The sequence below is a fragment of the Lemur catta genome, chromosome 5 (genome assembly GCF_020740605.2).
Source record: "Lemur catta isolate mLemCat1 chromosome 5, mLemCat1.pri, whole genome shotgun sequence".
Lineage (NCBI taxonomy): Eukaryota > Metazoa > Chordata > Mammalia > Primates > Lemuridae > Lemur > Lemur catta.
This window is the reverse complement of record NC_059132.1, coordinates 6013016-6032878: the sequence shown is the minus strand read 5'-3', so window position 1 is coordinate 6032878 and position 19863 is coordinate 6013016. Positions and strand designations below refer to the sequence as shown.

General features: G+C 53.7%; 1 long non-coding RNA gene across 1 annotated transcript in view; it reads right to left on the bottom strand.

Moving 5' to 3' along the window:
* Positions 1 to 19863, bottom strand: part of LOC123637847 — a 40517-nt gene continuing 20654 nt past the window's right edge. Inside the window, exons 2-3 of the long non-coding RNA XR_006735082.1 lie at positions 5289 to 5411; positions 1 to 20 (exon numbers count right to left, since the gene is read on the bottom strand). This is a non-coding gene — a long non-coding RNA (uncharacterized LOC123637847). The remainder of the gene's footprint in view (positions 21 to 5288; positions 5412 to 19863) is intronic.

The window sequence follows — 19863 nt, the reverse complement described above, 5'->3', positions numbered from 1 at the left end:
CACACCCATTAGGATGGTTACTATCAAAATAAAAAACAAAAACAAAATAATAAATGTCAGCCAGGATGTGGAGAAATTGGAACCCTTGTATAGCCACTATGGAAAACAGTATGGTGTTTCCTCAAAAATTTAAAAATATAATAGAATTATTATATAATCCACCAATTCCTCATCTGGGCATATTCCCAAAAGAACTGAAACAGGGACTCAATGAGATATTTGTACCCTCACATTCATAGCAGCGTCATGACAATAGCCAAGAGACAGAAGCAACCTAAAGGGCAGGGACAGATGAATGGCTTGCTCTAGACCCCGCTACAAAGCGAGACTTTGTCTCAAAAAATTTTAAAAATCACATTTGGTCTATCCGTATAAAGGAATATTATTCAGCCTTAAACAGGAAGGCAATTCTGATACATACGATGACACGGGTGAACCTTAAGGACATTATGCTCAGTGGAATAAGCCAGTCACAGAAGGACAAACACTGTATGACTCCACTTATATGAAGTATCTAGTGCGGCCAAAGCCTTAGAGACGGAAAGTGAAATGGTGGTTGCCAGGGGCTGGGGGAGGAGCAGGGGAGGAGTTATTGTTTAACGGGTCCACAATTTCAGTTTTGCAAGAAGGAAATGAGTTCTGCAAATGGATGGTGTTTTGGTGGTTGTACAACAATGTGAATGTAGTTAATGCCACTGAACTGTACACTTAAAAATGGTTAATATGGTAAATTTTATGTTATATGGATTTTACCACAGTTTAAAACAATACATTAAAAATGCATCAAAACATTTTCTTTTTTGGCTGGGTGCGTGCTCACGCCTGTAATCCTAGCACTCTGGGAGGTCGAGGCGGCAGGATCACTTGAGGTCAGGAGTTCGAGACCAGCCTGAGCAAGAGCGAGACCCCGTCTCTACTAAAAATAGAAAAATTAGCCCGGCATGGTGGCACACGCCTGTAGTCCCAGCTACTCGGGAGGCTGAGGCAGGAGGATCGCTTGAGCCCGGGAGTTTGAGGTTGCTGTGAGCTGGGCTGATGCCACGGCACTCTAGCCTGGGCAACAGAGTGAGACTCTGTTTCAAAAAAAAAAAAAAAACACTTGTTTTTTCAATCCTGCCTCACTCACATTAAACTGTGAACAACTAGTTGATCACAACCAGTTACAGATTTCTTTGTTCCTTCTCCACTCCCACTGCTTCACTTGATCAGCAAAAAAAAAAAAAAAAAAAAGCAAAAATAAACAAAAATAAATAAAAGTAAAATAGTAAAATAAAATAAACTGTGAACTCCATAAGAGTGGGACCATGTCTGTGTGGTGCCAGTCACTGAAAACTTGGGGAACGAGACTGACAAGGTGCCCACCCACCTGGAGCTCAAAGCCTGGAGGGAGGGGAGAAAGACACTGAACACACAGGCGAACACAAATATATCACCTGTTACATGCTGTGCAGAAACTAAAAAGTGAAATGTATCACAGTGGCTGCACGAGGGGGGATGTCAACTGGAGCAGTCTGACACACCATCCTGGAGGAGGTGACATTTGTACAAAGACCCAAGGAGAGATATAGTCAGTCATCAAGCATCTGGGAGACCAGAGCTGCAGACAGAGGGAACAGCAAGTGCAAAGGCCTGAGGTGGGCACATGCCTGGTATCCTAGAGGAAAAGAAGAGAGAGAAAGAAGGAAAGCGAGGTACAGAGGAAAGGCAGAGGACAGGGGAGGGACAGGGCATGGAGGGCTTTCCTGGTGGCAGAGGAGGGAGGCCTCACTGAGTCACCAACCTCCTTTTCCACAATAGGCGAGCTTCCATGAATGGAAACCTCCAAGCACGCAGCTCCACACTAAATGCTTTTTGCATCTTAGCTCAGAGAGTGCTCACAATGGTCCTCGGGGCAGGTACGGTCATTACCCCACGATATAAAGAAGCAAACAGGCTCCAAAAGCTGGGCTGAGCTGGTGGGTCTGGGGCTAGAATCCAAGTCAAACCATGAGAGGAGCTGCCCTGTCACCCCGACTCCTTCTGCCTCTGGTGCGAGGGCCTTGCCCAGGAGTCCTGGCTGCTGGCTGATCACTGCCAATGACTTTCCTTTCCTCCTAAGAGCAAACCAAGGGGAGAACCCACCCCTTCTTCTCACCTGGCTAGGGACGGGTGCTGGGAGAGACAGAAGCCCATCTCCAGCTCAACAACAGCTGTTCCTGAGGCCCCTCTGAGGCCCTGCCCCTGGGGAGCCCCGTCTTAAGGAGAGGGAAACAGGAAGGCCACCAGGCTTGCCAGGCTGATGGCAGCCCGGTGGTCGGTGAGGATCCCCCAAGGCCGGGGCAGTGGCATCCTCTGGCCTGCGGGGGCTGGCTTCCCCCAGATGCCCCACACAGCCCAGGGCCTGTACTGTGGCGTGCTGGGGAGACAGCAGGACCCCCAAGGAGGGCCGAAGAACTGTCTTCCACCAGCTGGGAGGCGCATTAAAGAAGGCAGCTCTGCCACCCGTCTGCACTCCCAGGCGTAGCACAGAGGGAGTGCCCAGGGCTGGGGCTGCCCAGGTCCCCACCCTCACAGTTCCTCACCCTAAAATAGAGATTTGGGGTCTTCCACCCAGGGCCGGTTATATAGTGGAACCCCGCACAAAATGAAAATGCGGAGCCTCTTGTTCAAAAACCAGGGGGAAGTGCCTAATACTGAGGTACTAAAATATAAAACTGTATGTATATCTATAGCTACATGAAGCTTTTTCCTTTCCTATGTGGTCTATCTCTTGGCTTATGATAGTTTTATTTGTTATTTAATGTCATTCTAAGAAAAATTTAAAATTGAAATGACTAGCATGACTTTTACCGTTCATCTTTATTTTGTGCCATGTCAGTTTTAAATGCAAATATAAGGATGTTTAATTCATATGCAGAATCATCAAAATTATACAATTTGTATTTTGTACCTTGTGCATGCATGTGTATTTCATTCTTACCTGAAGGTGGGACAACTGCACAAAACTAACTTAACTGTTTTTATTTCTCTTTTTTGTTTTGTTTTGTTTTTGAGACAGAGTCTCGCTGTGTTGCCTGGCTGGAGTACAGTGGCATCATCATAGCTCGCTGCAACCTCCAACTCTTGGGCTCAGGCGATCCTCCCACCTCAGCCTCCCAAAGTGCTGGGATTACAGGCGTGAGCCACCATGCCCGGCCTATTTCTCTCCTTGATGCATGCACAGCCTACCCAAACTCTCTGTCTTCAGTTTACTGATGAGTAAGGAAGGACTGAAAGGAAAGAAACTATGGGTTGCCAGATCTGTCCTTGTCCTGTGTCATCATTGTCAGTGTCACTGGGTGGCTTATCCAGGGAAATAACAGGGGAAAGAAACGCCATGCTGGGCTTCCTGGATAGTTTGTGTGTCTTAGAACGTCATGGCCTTCCTCTTGCATCTGGCAAGTTCTGGTAGACATAACACACTTACCTTGCACTTGCTTCGAGTCCCCTGAGCTCCCACCCATCGTGGGTCCCCCAGAATTCCATGCTCATGGGCTTCACAAGCACATGTGCACATGGGCCACAAGGAACCCCAGCAGTCATGCATGACACCCAGGTTGTACATGTCTCCTCTGCACACGTGCATGCCCTACTGTCCCACTGGACGTCACTCACAACATGCAAGTTCAAAGATAAAACTACTAAACATTTCAAGACAGCTGTGGCAGAGCATGAAACCAAGCAGGCCCTTCTGAGCATGGGGCCCTGTGTGACTCCAGGTCCGTGAAGCTGCTCTGCTTCCATCCTCACCCCAGGTCAGAGGAAAAACACCCAGGGGGGATTCTGACTTGCCCAACTCAGGTCACATGCCCTTCCCTGGCCCGACCAGTGTCTTGAGTCAGAAGTGCACCGATTGACCCAGCTGGAGTCACAAGCCCACTCATGGCCAGGGAGGAGGTGGGGCACCCACGATTGTCAACCCCCCAGAGGACAAAGGCATGTCCCTGAAGAGCTGGGAAAGTGCTGCACAGGTGAGGATTTAAGCCACCCCAGTCCTCTGCCCATGCAGGGAGGGCAGCTGAGGCAGGGGAGTAGCCTTTGCAAAGAAAGGAGGCAGCAAACCTGAGGTGTTAGCTGGGGGCTGTGACTGCTCCAGTCGGGCTGTCCCCCTTGAGGAGCCGTGAGAGACACGGGCATAGAGGAGCCAGGTCTCAGCGTGGAGGCCCTGAGTGCCTTCCACTGGGCGTTATCCCACTCTCACCATGCCAGCGCCTCCTAGAAGCTTCTCTGACTCCCCACTGCTCCAGGAAAACCCCCCAGCCCTATCCCTGAGCCCCTGGGCTCAGCCTCCTCACCCACCATCCTCATCACCACCGCCCTGCTCTCCCTGAATCCTGGGCTTCGCACCTGCCCTCCCCTGCACCAAGAACCCTCTGCCCACCATGAACCTTCTGACTAATGCATGCACATGCTTTGGGTCCTGACCTGAATATCACCTCCTCCAAGAAGCCTTCCCTTACCTCCCAGGCTGGGTCAGGTACCTCATCTTGATGTCACGGGCCCTGTACTTCTCCAGGTGATGCTTCTCCCTGGCTTCTGTCCAGGTGATAGACCTGGACTTCGGCACATGTAGGTGCTCATAATGGTTGTTGAATGAATGTATGATTTCACAGGCAGTGGGAGCCTCGGACTCTGTATGAGCTAATGTCTCAAGGATCAGGCAGGTAGTCCAGGGAGCAGCAGCTAAGAGGCGTGACACACTCACTATGTCCCAGCCCCAGCAGGCACTTCACACTCCTGACCTCATTTTCCTATTCCCATCCAGCTCACAAAGAAGGTGTTCTTATACCTGTCACACAGACGAGGAAGCAGAGGGCAGGGCTCATCCTCTTTTCTTGCCCCCCTCCCCCCACCGCACACGCATCCAAACCCCAGCCAGGGTGACCAGCCCAGTGGCCTCTCAGCCTGGCCAGTCCAGATGTCCTCTTTTCTTGGCCAGTCCCAGAGAAAGCTTGTTCCCAGCTGGGGCCTATCCCATCCTTTCTCCCTCCTTCCTCTTCCTCCCCCTCCCCACTTCCTTCCTTCCTGCTCTAGAATATTCCCTTTGCAGGAAAGGCCCCAGGTTCCGGGGCAAGGCCCCCAGGTCTAGCTGCCCAGGCCAGGACACATGTTTCCTCCGTCAACCAGCCCCAGGGACCGGATATCTGATCCAGGCCTAGGGAGCACTGCACAGGGGACAGCCCAAGGTCTTCTGTCCCTCCCTCTGCCTCCAGCCCTCCCACAGGCAGAGGACTCTGCTCATCCTGGAGGCCGGGTAGGGGCTTTGTTACCTTGCCTGTGAGCTGCTCACTGCTGACGGCCTCTTCAGAGCAGGCCCTCCGAGCCGGGAGCTTTACCTCGGTCAGCCTGGTACAGCAGCCTCTTGGATCTCGTGCTGAATCACTGCACGGCACCTGGCACAACGTGAGCGCCCAGTTAACGTTATTAATCACTATGATCGCTGTTACTATCCTCCCCAACATAGTTATCATCGGATTTAATCTTCACAGCTCTCCTAGGCAGTAGGTAGAGTTTTTATCCAAATTTTATAAATGAGAAAACTGAGGCTTAGAAAGAAAGAAGGGACTTGCCCAAGCTCAAACCCAGACCAGACCAGTGCTCTTCGTCACTTCACTATTCTGCCGCCTACTCGTCCACTCTTGGTGATCCTGGAACAATTCCTCACTTGCTGGGTGTCTCAGTTTCCCCAGCTGTGCAACGAGGAGGACGGAGGAGGCATCTCTAAGACCTAGAAGTCTAAGGGAACTCACTCACTCATCCACTGAGTGGAGGCCTGCTAAGTGCTGTCCTGATGCCAGATGGGCACGAGATCACAGAGCTAACCCTGGAGGCTTCTACAGGCCAAGGTCACCCAAACTCAGGACAGACTGCAGGAGTCTAACCTAGGTCCCTTCTGCTGTAGCTCCATCCATTTCCCTCATACACAGAGGAGAGGAAACCCTACATTGTGGGAGGGGAAGAGAGCGCACCATCCCTCTAGGACTGCTGACGCCTGGGAAACAGGCTCAGGCAGGTGAAAAGCAGACTGGGCCCTGGCGGATGGGCAGAGGCAGTACTAGAGTCATTGAGGGGTAGGTCGATCAACAGAGATCCCATTGCTAAGGGCTCAGGGACAGGCAGGAGCTGCCAGGCCTGGAATGAAAAGTCATCACTCTGCCACCACCAACTCCACCTCCGCACCCTTCTGCTGACAGCATACCAGGATAAAATCCCAAATTGGGCCAGGCACGGTGGCTCACCCCTGCAATCCTAGCACTTTGGGAGGCTGAGGCTGGGGACAGCTCGAGGTCAGGGGTTTGAGACCAGCCTGAGCAAGAGCAAGACCCCATTTCTACAAAAACTAGAAAAATTGGCTGGGCATCGAGGTGCGTGCCTGTAGTCCCAGCTACTTTGGAGGTTGAGGCAGGAGCATCTCTTGAGCCCAGGAGTTGGAGGATGCAGTTAGCTATGTTGATGCCACTGCACTCTAGCTCCGGCAACAGTGAGATCCTGTCTCAAAAAAAAAAAAAAAGAAAGCCCAAATTGCTCAGCGCTCCCACCACCACCAGCATTCTGATCCCACAAGTCCCTCCCCTGGGCCCCGCCGTTGAACGCCTCTCTAGCCAGTGTTCTCCCTCCTTCATCCCAGTGCCCAGGCCCTCTGCTGGATTGACGATCACCCCATCCACGCCAGCTCGACAACAGGCCCAGCCGAGGACAGGCCCAGTAAACAAGGACAAGCGAAGAGAGAGGGAACTAACCCACCATCCCGGTCCCAGAGCCGCGTCCGCTCCCGAGCAGCCCAGGGAGCTGCACTGCCCCGCGGCCACCAGAGGGCGCGCGCCCCCTCTCAGAGCCAAAGCCACGACGGCATAGGTGCCCGACCCGGCGGACTTGCACAGAATCCGGGGTAAGGGTGGGGTCATTCTGGGAATAAATCCTCCGGAACTCAGCCCCACCCTGGATTCGGATGCAGCTTCCCTAAGACGAGGGTCTCGGATGCAGGACCCTCGACCCCCACCCAGCCAGCGCCCCGCGCTTCGGCCTCCGGCTGACTTATCGCGCGCCCCCTCCTGGCAGCCACGAGAACTACGGCCTAGCGGAGCTCAGGCTTGGCGGGGCGGGGGTAAGGAGGGGTAAGAGGGATTTACCGGGAAATAGAAGGTGGCAGGCGGTGCGTAGTGGGGATAGAGCGGGCAGAACGCGGTTGTAGTGGTTAACACAAGGTGAACAGGACTATGGAGAGATCCTGAGAACTACGTTAGATGTGCAGGGTACTAGGCAGATTAATAGGAGGGCACTGGGGGCAGTGGCTGGTCCTGGGGTATGTTAAGGGGCACCAAACCTAAACTGGAAAGAGGACACCGGGCGGTCACTTGATGGTAACTGGGGGGCCTGAGTGGATATTTGAAAGTACTCCTGAGTAGGCACTGGGGGGTGCTGAATAACAACTGCAGACACTAAGTGGGTACCGGGAAGTGCCAGGAGGCGCTGGGAAGATGGTGGGTCGCTGAACACCCAGTAGGAAGCACAGAGTGGGTCTGGGGATATGGCATGACTGAGAGGGTAAAGGGGCATTGGGGGTCTATGGCAGGTGCTGGGCACTACCTGTGAGAAGAGGGGACGCTGGCAGGGCGGACACTGGCTGGATAATGGAAGTCACTGGGCTTGCACGCACACCCTGGAGCAGCCTGGCATTTGTGCCTCAGTGCCCCTCACAACGGCCCCCCCACCCTGGATCACTGTGCCATTTTCACAGCCAGGACTGACATCAGAGATGTCCCTCGACCAGTGAGGGTCTCCTGCCCTGACCGGGCCCTATTCCTGCTTTCCTGGCGGGGGTGGGGGTGCCGCACATGGGCAGAGGACAGAGCTCTCATGCTATCTGCCTCCCTCGGATGGGGAGGGGAGTAAATGCAGGTCAGTTCTTCATCCCTAGAAAAATAAGGAGCCCCCTGCTCAGCCCCTCCCATCAGGCTTCGGCCTCCTGGCCCAGCTTGCTGGCTGCTGGGCCGGGAGGGGCTGCCAGGCTCGGCCTCCTGCCCACTGCGGGGCGCCGGGGGAGGGCGGCGAGCAGCTCGAGATGCCGCGTTGCCATGGCGACGCTGCCGCATCCTGACTGCTCCTGGCAACGGGGTCCCGCAGCCAGGCAGGCGCTCGGAGGGGACCCCAGGGAGCGGGCGCGCCAGGCTGCCCACGGCGCCGCCAGACCCCGGGGACTCGGATAGGGCTCCCCCACCCACAGACACCCCTCACTCTCACTCCCAGGGGCGCACACATGTACACATGCGTCCCAGCTGCAGCAGCCCAGGCGGAACTGCAGCCCAAGCCCTCCCTGCAGCCCCCACTCATTAATTCAGCAAACATTTGCCGACCGTCTCAGTGCCAGGCGTGAGCTGGCCACTGCGGCTGCGGCGACGAGTCACACGGGGACGCCGCACCGCCTCCCCCCCCCATCTCACAGCCCGCAGGGGAGGCAGAGACAGAAACAGTGTGATCAATACTGTGACCCCAACAACAGCCACCCGCTGGCTGTGTGCTAAGCCCTCCTCACACACAGTCTTGCCTAAACTGCACAACCTGTGGGAAGCCCTGAGAACCCCTTTTTACAGATGAGGAAACTGAGGCACAGGAGAGCTCCTTTATTCACCCGCCACACAGTGTGAGGCAGAGCTGGCCTTCTAACTTGATCTTAACGACTTCCCCACACCAGCCCTGCCGGAAGTGTTTCCAGAGCATAGATGAGGGAGGCAGCAGGGAGAATTTCAGACTGGAGCTTGGGTCTTGGGAGAAAATAAGCCTGCCAGGCAGAGCAAGTGGGGAAGACATACTAGGCTGGAAGAACAGCTGGTGCAAAGACCTAGAGAATTTAGACTGGCAGGCTGGGTATGAGGACAGCAAGGGCAGAGATGTGGTTAGAAAGCCGCTTGGAGGTCAGTCCCGGAGGCTGGCTCTGTGGGGCCGAGGGGACTGGACTCCATTCCGAGAGGAGCAGGGAAGATGTGAGCAAGGGAAGGCATGCACTGACTGTTGCTCTGGCGACCGTGTGGGAGCTGGCCCAGAGGCAGTGAAGCTGGGGCTGGGAGACTGGAGAGCAGGCCATGGGCATCATCCTGGCAAGGGACAAGTGGACCCACTCAGCTTGAGTCCAGGGAGGAAGCAGGACATGTCCTTCTTGCCTTCCTAGGCAAAGATCCTTCTGTCTGAACCAGGAACCCAGAGAGTGACCCCAGATCTAGATGCAAGACGAGGTGGGGCCCCAGGGAGAGCGAGGGTTGAAAGAGAGTGAGGGCAGCAAATGGAAACATGCTTCAGAGTGACATGAGGAACGACCAGGGCTAGACCCCTGGAAGGACTTCCACAGAGGAATGGGTTTGAGGTCCTGAGAGAAGCAGGGAATCCTTGAGGACAGTCCCACACATCTCACACATCTGGACATGGCAACAGACAACATGTCCCTTCTAGACCCCTCCTGCCACGGTTATTCCTCCCCAGCCCCTGCCCAGCAGAGCCTGTTCAGGGCAGCCCTCTGAGGAGGCCCAGCATCTGCCCCTAACCTGCCCCCCAAGGTTAGCCTAATTTTTTCCCTTCCATGGATCCAGGTCATTGCTCTCCGTCCTCTCTCCGAGGCGCCTCTCTCAGAATGTGACTAATTCCCTCCCTTCATTTACGGGTCCTGTTACCTGGGAGGTATTTATAGCGACAGCCTCCCTCCCTCCCCAGCGACTCAGCTGCTCTCCCCCAGGCCATCTCTCCCCACTTGGCCCGACTTTGCCTGCCACAGCCCTACCACCTCCCCAGCCAGCCCTCCCAAGCCTGCAGGCCCCCTGGCAAGAAGGGGGGCTGGCTCTGGCTGAGAGGGGTCTGACCCAGAGACCTTTCTGAGTGGAGTGCTGTCTGCAGGGGGGATGATGTCCCTCCCCTCATGCACACCCCCAAAAAGGCAACCTAGGGACCAGGCCAGAGGAGGGCAATGATTGGCTGACTCCACTGTGACCTCAACATGCAGTCTGATGCTTCAACTAACAATAGGTAACAATTATTGAGTGCTTACTGTGTGGTGTCTGACATTATTATTGCCCCTGGTTTGCAGATGTGGAAACTGAGGCTCAGAAAGGCTAAACAGGCCAGGCGCAATGGCTCTCGCCTATAATCCTAGAACTCTGGGAGCCGAGGCAGGAGAACTGCTTGAGCTCAGGGGTTCAAGACCAGCCTGAGCAAGAGCGAGACCCTGTCTCTACAAAAAAAAAAGAGAGAGAAATTAGTGGTGGTGCATGGCTGTAGTCCCAGCTACTCAGGAGGCTGAGGCAGGAGGATCGCTTGAGCCCAGAAGTGTGAGGTTGCAGTGAGCTATGATGACGCCACTGCACTCTATCCAGGTAACAGAGCAAGACCCTGTCTCAAAAAAAAAAGAAGAGAAAAAGAAATGCTAAATAACCCTTCTGAGGTCCTTATAGCCGGGATGAAGTGCTCCTACACAGCCACCTTCCAGAGCCATGCCTGGTGTGTGGGAATGCTGACCCTGAAAGGAAGGCTGGGTGGTGAGGCTGTGGGTTAGCCAGGGCTGCCTGCACAAAACGCATCTCACAAAGCCAGCAGTGTCCCCACCGGCCATACGCCATGGATGATCTGCCCAGGTATTGTCGGGAAAGAATGTCAGATGGAGGCCACTGGGCCGCAAGACACCGCCTGTCACACACATATCTCCTCCTCCAGATAGGGGTCACTTAACAGCAGAGATGTGGGGACTGATCTAGCCAGGGGCAGAGAAGAAGGGAGTCCTGCAGCCATGACGGATGAGTGAAGAGAAACCACAGCAGATAGGAGGAAAATAAGACTCTATGAGGGGCCAGGCGCGCTGGCTCATGCCTGTAATCCTAGCACTCTGGGAAGCCAAGGCAGGAGTTTGAAACTAGCCTAAACAAGAGTGAGACTACACCTCTACTAAAAACAAAAACAAAAATAGAAAAATTAGCTGGGCACAGTAGCACATGCCTGTAGTCCCAGCTACTCAGGAGGCTGAGGCAGGAGGATCACTTGAGCCCAGGAGTGTGAGGTTGCAGTGAGCTAGGCTGATGCCACTGCACTTTAGCCAGGGTGGCAGAGACTCTGTCTCAAAAAAAAAAAAAACAAAAACAAACTGAGGGACTTACGTATGTATATAGGGCTGAGGCAGGGACCAGCTACCCTTTCTCATCCACAATCTCACAACTGCCCCGAGGCCTCTTTTTACAGCTGGGAACACCGAGACTCTCAGAGATGAACAGACTGGCCCAGCTGTGCTCAGATCCTCTGACCAGAAATTCTACAATACTGATAAAGTGATTTTGCCAAGATTTCTGGGAGATAGGACGGACTAGAGGAGAAGGCTGAGTTCAAATCCCAACCTTGTACTCATAAGCTTAGCGATGTTGAGCAAGTGACTTCACCTTTCTGTGTCTTGATTTTCCCATCTGTAAAATGGGCTGGCATCATACCTTACTCACAAGTGCTTACGAGGACTCAGTGATGTGAAGCAGGCAAAAAACTGAGCACCAGGCCCTGCACGCAGCAGGGACTCCATAAATGTTGATAAGGGATGCTGTGGCTTCTTTCTTCTCTCTCAGATATGAGCAAAGGGGCCGCATCTCTTCCCTGAGACTAGGGCATCTTGAGGATAAGGGCTGAGTTTCCTCTGTCAGCCTAACACTGGCCACTGTCGGGACCAGGAGATCCTCGGGACAGGGCAGGCTGCGGTCCCGAAGGAGCAGTCACTGTTGCTATCGTTATTTTCATTACCATCAGTACATCATTTTCTATGGCCGTAGCCCCATTAGCGCACACCCAGCCAGGCTTTTGTCTCTTGTTTGGGGGAGGCGTGCCCCCTCACAATGTCACAAAGGCGAACCACAAGCCCCATGGGAGGGGCCACTCTGGATCCAGCAGCCCCCACTGTGCCCATTGCCCCTTCCCTCCCCCCGCCCCCCGCCGTGGAGTGCCAGGAGACAGAAGAAAGTTACTGAGTCATTCTGATTCCTGCTTCAGGGAGCCAGAGCCAGGGGCAGCTCAGCCAGCCCCTCCAAGGCAGGCGCAGAGCTAGGACCCTGGGACTCTCCCAGCAGCCCAACTCAGAGGCTGAGCATGGTGGCACAGGAGCCAGACCTGGGAGGGGCAGTGAAGGTAGGAAACGCAGGGCTCCGGTGGCTGGGCCCCTGGCAGAACAGGAAGGGGCAGGGGTGGGCATCTGTGAGCACCAGGCCAGTCTCCATGGCCCTGGGAGAGAGAGAGCCCAGCCCAATTTACAGGCAAAGACTATAGACCCAGAGAAGCTCCATCAACTGCCAGAGGTCACACAACACTGGTGTGGGGTTCAGGCAGTGCCTGCTCAGATGCCCATAGTCCCTGATCCTCATGCCCTGAGTGTACCGCCAGGCCCACGATTGGGTAAGGGGAGTGGCGGCAGTCAGCAACCTTGTCCACACTGGCAGACGGAGGATGGGACCAGGCATCACGGGAGACTGAGGACAGAAGGTCAGGGATTAGGGCAGTGGAAGTGCAGTATTCTGGGCAGAGGGACTCAGCCTAGGACTGAACATCAGAGGCCTTCGTCTTCAGCCTGGCTCACCCCGAGCTTGCCATGTGACCATGGGCAGGGCCTGGCCTTTCTCTGAGCCTCAGTTTCCCCAGTCATGCTATCCAAAACTCTGAGTTCCAACACTCTCCCTCTCAGCTCTGAGTCGGGCCTCCCCAGGAACACAGCAGGGCCAACAGGCCCAGGGGCCAGAGAGGGGTCCGTGCCCAGCCAGCCGCCTCCTCCCCACCCATGGGCACACAGGGTCCTCACCGAAGAAACACGGTGTATACAAATAATTAAACGGAAGAATTGGAGTGATTAGGGCAGATGATTATTGTCAAATTATGATTTATCTTGTAGTGGAATTAGTATTCCCCCAAAGGGCCCGGCGTGGCGCGGCGCCCGCCACGGCCCGTGATTAATCGCCGTCTCCAGAAGGTCACCTCCAGCCACTGCAGATTAACTCAGTGGGGAAACTTCTTTCCGTAATTCAAGCTGTTGTTCCCACAACCTGTCATCCGCCACGGAAAAGGACGATTTCGTCAGGGAGCCCAGGGCGGGGGCTGACCGGCTCCCCGGGCCCCTCCCGGCGGCAGACATGATATATGGAGCGTCCCGACACCGGTGACCGCAAGGAGGGGGCAGCATCCGCCGTGGGGTGGGCAGCGGGAGCAGCAGCAGGGAGAATGTGGGGGGAAACGAGGCGCCTCCAAGCAGAAGTAGGCTGCGAGGGGAGAGAGCGAGCGAGGGCGGTGCAATTAGGAAGAAAATTGGATTTTTCGGCGTCCAGAGGCAGCTGGGATCTGCGGTGTGCGGTGCAGCCAGTCCCCGCTTCCAGCACACACGGCACCCGCTCCAGAAGAGCGGGGCCTCCCCAGGAGAAAGGGAGGACTGGGGGACAACAGAGCTCCTCCAGGAAGACAGGAGATGCAGAACCAGACCTGGGCAAGGTAGAGAATGCAGCCCCCAACTCTGTGGCCTGCGCCCCCCACCCTCAGGCCTCCCCTTCAGTAGCACGCAGAGCGTGGACTGTGAGCAGGAGGCCGGGCGTGACTCGAGAAGGCTCTGCCAGTCAGCCAAGAAGAACCTGGCCAGTCAGGCCTGGGCTGGGCGCTACAGAGTCCCCCAGCGGCAAGAGCAGCTTTCCCCACCTGAGAGCCAGAACCAAGGTCCCATTTCCCAGTGGAGATACCGCCAAAGCCACATGCCCACGTCACCTGGGGCTGCTAACCACGGCCACCTCTGCCTGGCAGCCCCGCCCAAGTCTGGGAGGAAGCTTGGGATCCCTGGCCTGTCTCCCTGTGCATGAAGAACTGCAGGGACAAATCCCCCCATCCCTGCCTCTTTACTCCACCCTGACGCCCATCCCTCAGTTCCCTGAAGGGAGAGAGGGGTAGTTGAAGGTATAAGGGCCTCCCCTTCCTCTGTCTCGTTTACCTTCCCCCAGCCCTGCAGCGGGGATGTCCTCTTTCCATCCTCCTGGTGAGGAGGCTGAAACAGGGTGACTTCGTGCTCTGAAGCTGCCCTGGCTCACGCACGAGCTTTTGCGGCTATGCCCTTCGGTGGTCCAGCAGCACTTTCAGCTCACCCCCCATTCTTCCTCCCACCTGCGGGAACACTCACTGGGTACTACTCTTGCAGGCCTCTGGGCTTCAGACATTTCTAGAATGTGCTTCTTGTCTCCAGCTCTCAACCAGCGAACTATTCCTCCTTCACTATCCAGCTCAGTTGTCTCTCCAGGAAGAAAGTATGACCCCAGGCCCACTGGAAGCCCTGCCATGTGAGCAAGGATCACCTTGCGCAGAAACCATGCTCTCACCGGCCTTCGCCACCAGACTGGACACTCTCTGTGGGCCTCTGACAGCCATCCCCTGGGGCAGTGCAGACTGACCGGCCCAAGTACTCAAGAAACCATTTGTAAGACACCAAGGGCTTAGAGAGGGGGTCTCCACTCCCCACTCTCCCCACCCCACAACCCCCACTTGCCAGAGCCCAGAACTGGGTGTAGGGGGTAGAGGACAGAGGTGAAGCCCCTGGGTGGCTGGTACCCTAGAGGTCTGAAGACCCGTTTTTAGTTGAGAACAGAAGCGTGTATTATGCATACCATGGTTCACTCAGAATGTTCTCGGACCTGAAATATCTAGAGTTGTGAAGATCCAGCACTATTTGGGAGAATAAATCTATTTCTCTTCCTCTCAAGGGTAGTAATGGGGGAACGACTCTCTCCAAAATCACAGGGACTAGCACTGGCATTTTCTTTGGGGGAGGAAGGGGGCTTTCTGTGACAGACACCCCCCAGTCTGTGATAAAAACTCCCATTTATACTGCATCTGATGTTCGAAACACCCTTTGCTGCATTCACTCACTGTCACTCAGGACAAGCTGAAGAAATTTGCTAACCCCATTACAGCCACAGAAGCAGGCAGGGGGTTGGGGGTGGCAGGTGACTTGCCCAAGGCCAAGAGCTGTAAGTAGCTGGAGGTGGCTGTGAGTGTGGGGAGGATGGTTCCAGTCTCACCTCCTCCCCAGCCCACTCTGTGGACCCATCAGCTCCCCACACAGGTGGCTGCAAAACCTTTACTCCCATCCTTCCCAGGGCCCAGGTGGGGTGGGAGGAGGGCAGATGGCTTGGGTAGAGACTCTTCCAGGAGAGAATCTGATTCCTGTGATCTATAGGGCTGGTTCCAATCCCAACCACGCCCCTCGCCAGAGTGGAACCTTGGGCAGGTCACTTTCCCTCCCTGTGTCTCCGTTTGCTCATCTGTAAAGTGAGTTCCAACCTTATAGGAGCTGTTGCATAGATCTGTGGTCCCCAATCCCTGGTCTGAGGCCTGCTGGGAATGGGCCACAGAGTTCTGCCACCCTCCACCCCTCCACCTTCCCATCCGTGGAAAAATTATCTTCCATGAAACGTATGAAAGGAGGGGGCAGCAGGGAGTGGGGCGCATAGCAGGAGGTGAGTTTCAGATTCCACACCCATCTGCATTTACAGCCGCACCCCGCCACTCGCATCACTGCCTGGGCTCCGCCTGCCGCTGTCCCCTGAGTCCATGCAAAAATTGTCTTCCATGAAACTGGTCCCTGGTGCCAAAAAGGCTGGGGACCACTCATGTAGATAAACCTAGACTGAGGCCTAGCCTGGCCAAAAAAAAAAAATAATATATATATATGTATATATAGTGTGTATATATATATACACACACACATATATATATATAGAGAGAGAGAGAGAGAGAGAGAGATTAGGCTATTAAGTATGAAATATCCGATTTCCTTAAGTACTAAGTTTGATAGTTGATGTCTCTGACATTTCACTTTGACTTCTTGTTTTATTTTATTGTGAAGGTATATACATCCCCATTCTTTCAAATGCACAGTTTGCCTTGTGATTTCTTTCATATTTTTAGAGCAATTTTTGTAAAACAAAATAGGTAAGTCAAAAATTCATGTTATTTTCCAATATGAGTTCTCTCATGGAGCCAGTGCTGTGCAGACAGCTTGAAATATGAACAAAGTGTTTGGGAAGGGTGTGGCTAAAGAACGCATAGTACGTCGACGGTTTGAGAAGTTCCGTTCTCTTGATTTGAATCTTGAAAATGAGCCACATGGGCGACCTGAGTCCAAGGTGGATAATGATGAGATGGAAGCGAATCCATCTCAACCTACCCATGAATTAGCAGCAAGGTTTGATGTTACTATTCCAACAACATTGGACCATTTGAAACAAATTGGCAAGTTAAAGAAGCTGGATAGATGAGTACCACATGAATTTAACGAGAGTCAGAAGAGAAATTGTCTCAAAGCTTGCTTTTCTTTACTGTCATGACATAAAGGTGAACCATTTCTACACCATATTGTTACATGTGATGAAAAATGGATTCTTTCTGACAATCGCAAGCATTCAGCACAATGGATGGATAAAGATGAAGTGCTAAAACACAGTCCAAAACCTAATATTCATAAGAAAAAGCTAATGGTGTCTGTTTGGTGGTCCAGTGCTGGTGTTATCCACCATAGCTTCAAGAAACCTGGTCAATCCATTACAGTGGATGTCTACTGGAACCAACTGGATGAAATAATGAGGATGCTTACGATTAAGCAGCCAAGATTGGTCAACAGAGTCAGGCCAATCCTCTTGCAAGACAATGCTTGACCACATGTCGCACAAACAACGCTGTTCAAACTACAGAAACTGGACTTGGAAACTCTCTGTCATCCACTATATTTACCAGACCTTGCACCAACCGACTAGCACTTCTTTCAGGCTTTGGACCACTTCTCGCAAGGAAAAATACTCCATTCTCAACAAGCTGTGGGAAACACCTTTTGCGATTTTAAGATGGCAAAACTGTCTCAATAGTTTAGGCGTATACTTTGACTAACTGTACTGCTTCTTGTTTGAGATATAATAAACTACACTTTTGATTCAAAATCGGACATTTCATATTTAATGACCTAATAGTAAGTGCTCAAGAAACATGAGTTATGCTAGTTTTTTGTTGTTTTATCATGTTCATCACTTCAATAAACTCTCGTGGAGGTGGTGGGGGACACTCATAGCTTCCCCATTTCCCAGAGGAGGAAACTGAGTCAGGGCACCGCCCCTAGAAGGCAGAGGCCAGCGCCAGATAAAAGGTCCCGAAGGCCAGCTGAGATTCCTAGGCCCCTTCTCAAGAACCTCCCTTGCTCCCAGCCCGCGGAAGACAATACAGCCGCCTCGCCAGAAGAATCCCACCAGGCCAGATTCTTCTCTACTCCTAACCCTCTCTGCTGAGTCCTGCCTCCCAGCCTTTGACCAAGCCGGTCCCTCTGCCTAGAAGGCGACTTCTCTGCTAATCTCCACCTTTGTTCCCAAAATCTTTCAAGGCTCCGCTTAAAGGCCACGCCCTCCATGAAACTAGCCCCAGGGGACCCAGGTGCCCCGCTAGACCCCGCAGCCCAGCCGCCGACCACCTGGTCACGCCGGGCGGCTCTCCGAACCCCCCCAGGGCCAGGCGCGGACTTTCGAGTCTGACCCTGGGTGCCCGCGCAGGGCACTGGCTGGGCGCCCCGACCCCCGGAGCGCAGCCCGCTCCCCCACCCCGCCGCCTCCAGCGCCACCGCCGGGCTTTGATCCCGCTGCCTCCGCGCCCCAAACCTGATTGGCATCGAATTACGCCGCGCGGCAGCGGGAGATAATGGCGGGAGGCGCGGCAGACATGAAAGGGGGGGCGCAGCGGCAGTCCGGGCCGTTGTTAATGACCCAATAAAAAGGAAGAGGGGGGAGAAATAACCCTCCCTTCCATCCCCGCCCCCAAGACAGCGGCCCGTGCACACAAAGCCGCCGCCAACTCGGAAATTACTGAGGCTCAGCCCAGAGCAGCGTGACTGCAGGAGGGGGTGCTCACCTGGCAGGCGCGGGCGGGCGGGTGACTGTGCCCGCCAACACAGGCACGCACGCACACTGAGCCTGTCTGTAATACTATATGTTCATCATTGATCTGTTTGCATTGTAACTCTTAAAAAATTAATACCCTAAAATATAATTTTTCCTGATTTTTGAGATTTTTTTTGGAGGAGCCCCCTTAAATTTTGTGCCATCCTAGTCCAGGTCCAGAAACACAGTCACATAGACAGCATCATTTAGTCACACACACAGTGTGTCACATATACACAGAACAGTTAGTCTTACACACAGTCACACCATCACACACACTGTCACACCTAGAGTCACTTTTGGAAACAGACATGGAGCCACATGGAGGGACACACACCCAACAAGGCTGCAGAGATGCTCACACAGAGACAGATCCGTCAAAGATACACACACATGCAGGGACAAATGGGAAGGAAACTCACAGGGACACAGGGACATGCATACACACACACAGGCCATGCAGAGAGGGACACAGAATGACACACACTGAGATCTGTAATATAAACAAGCACAAACCCACACTGCATCCCAAAGACACCCACCCACACAAACACCCAGGCCTGGGTCATACAAGTCTCACACACACACATCCAAGCACAAATCCCCACCTCAACAAAGTCTCTGGGACACACCCCCATATCCCCGCAAGACCACCCATTTCACGTCCTCACTCACAGATGTTCAAGTGTGTTTGAGTGACTTCTCTGGAGGCCAAGGGCTGGGTTGATCCACAGCAGAGGTGAGCTGGAGTCACTGGACCACAGACCCCAGAGGATCAGTCTACCTGCCCCAGGACATGTCAGTGGGAAGGAGTGTGGGTGGAGCCGCCTTGAATCCACCAGACTGGAGCAGATGGCTTAAATCGTCAGAATCTCAGTTTTATGCATCTATAAAATGGGGTTCAACTCCTACCATGGGATCCTCTGAGACTCAGTAGGCAAGTACTGAATGTTGGCTGGCATTAGCATGTGGACTCCCTTGGGAGCAGCCCAGACCCTCCACCGCACGCGCGCGCATACACACACACACACACACACACACACACACACACACACTTCTCTTGGCTCCCAATCTCTAATCCTGGGAAGGTCCCTCTTAAATCTAATCTGAGTCCCTCATTCTGTAGTCTAACCCCAATTCTGGGAACAGGGGGTTCTAGCCTCTCCAAGGAGCCTCTCTTGCACCAAAAAGCAGCCCCTTGAACACCAGGGGTCCTAGAGATAGGAGGGGACTCTGTTGTGGTATCAGGTTCTGGGTCAGGTTAGGCATGCTTTGCTCTGCTGCCTGAATTTAAATTCCAGCTTCACCTTGAACCAGCTGTATGTCCCTGGGCAAGGACTTGGTCTTTCTGGGCCTTGGTTGCCTTCACTGTCACATGGGTGATAGTGCCAAATACAAGAGACTTCTGGGAGGAAAAAACAGCTCTCTGACTGAGCTCATGGGCCATGGCTAGAGCTGATGGTCCATGTTGGGGTCAGAGGTGAGGGGTCAGGATGCATACTCCCCTCCCATCAGGACAAAAGCCCTTCCTACAGTTCCTTCTTAGGTGGATAAGGGGACTTTATGAGCCAAACCTCAGGGCCTAATTAATGCAGTTAGTTAATCACAGGCCTAGCCATACTAGCCATGGGGACAGCTGGGAGGGAGAGTCACAGTTCAGTTACCCAAAAGGATAAAGGGGCAGCAAAGGAGGTTCTTGATGGCCTTCCTCTCTCCCATGTCCCTGAATGGAGGCTTTCCTATCCCCTACTGATCTGACCCCATCATCCTCCATCCCCAGATCACTGGGGAAGGCCCTTCTCATGTCTAAATCCAGTTTCTCCTGCTGCAAGCTCAGGAAGCACATGGGATTTGCAGTCAGGGTTCTGGCTGTCTTCAGAAAGGCTGTGATTAGTCT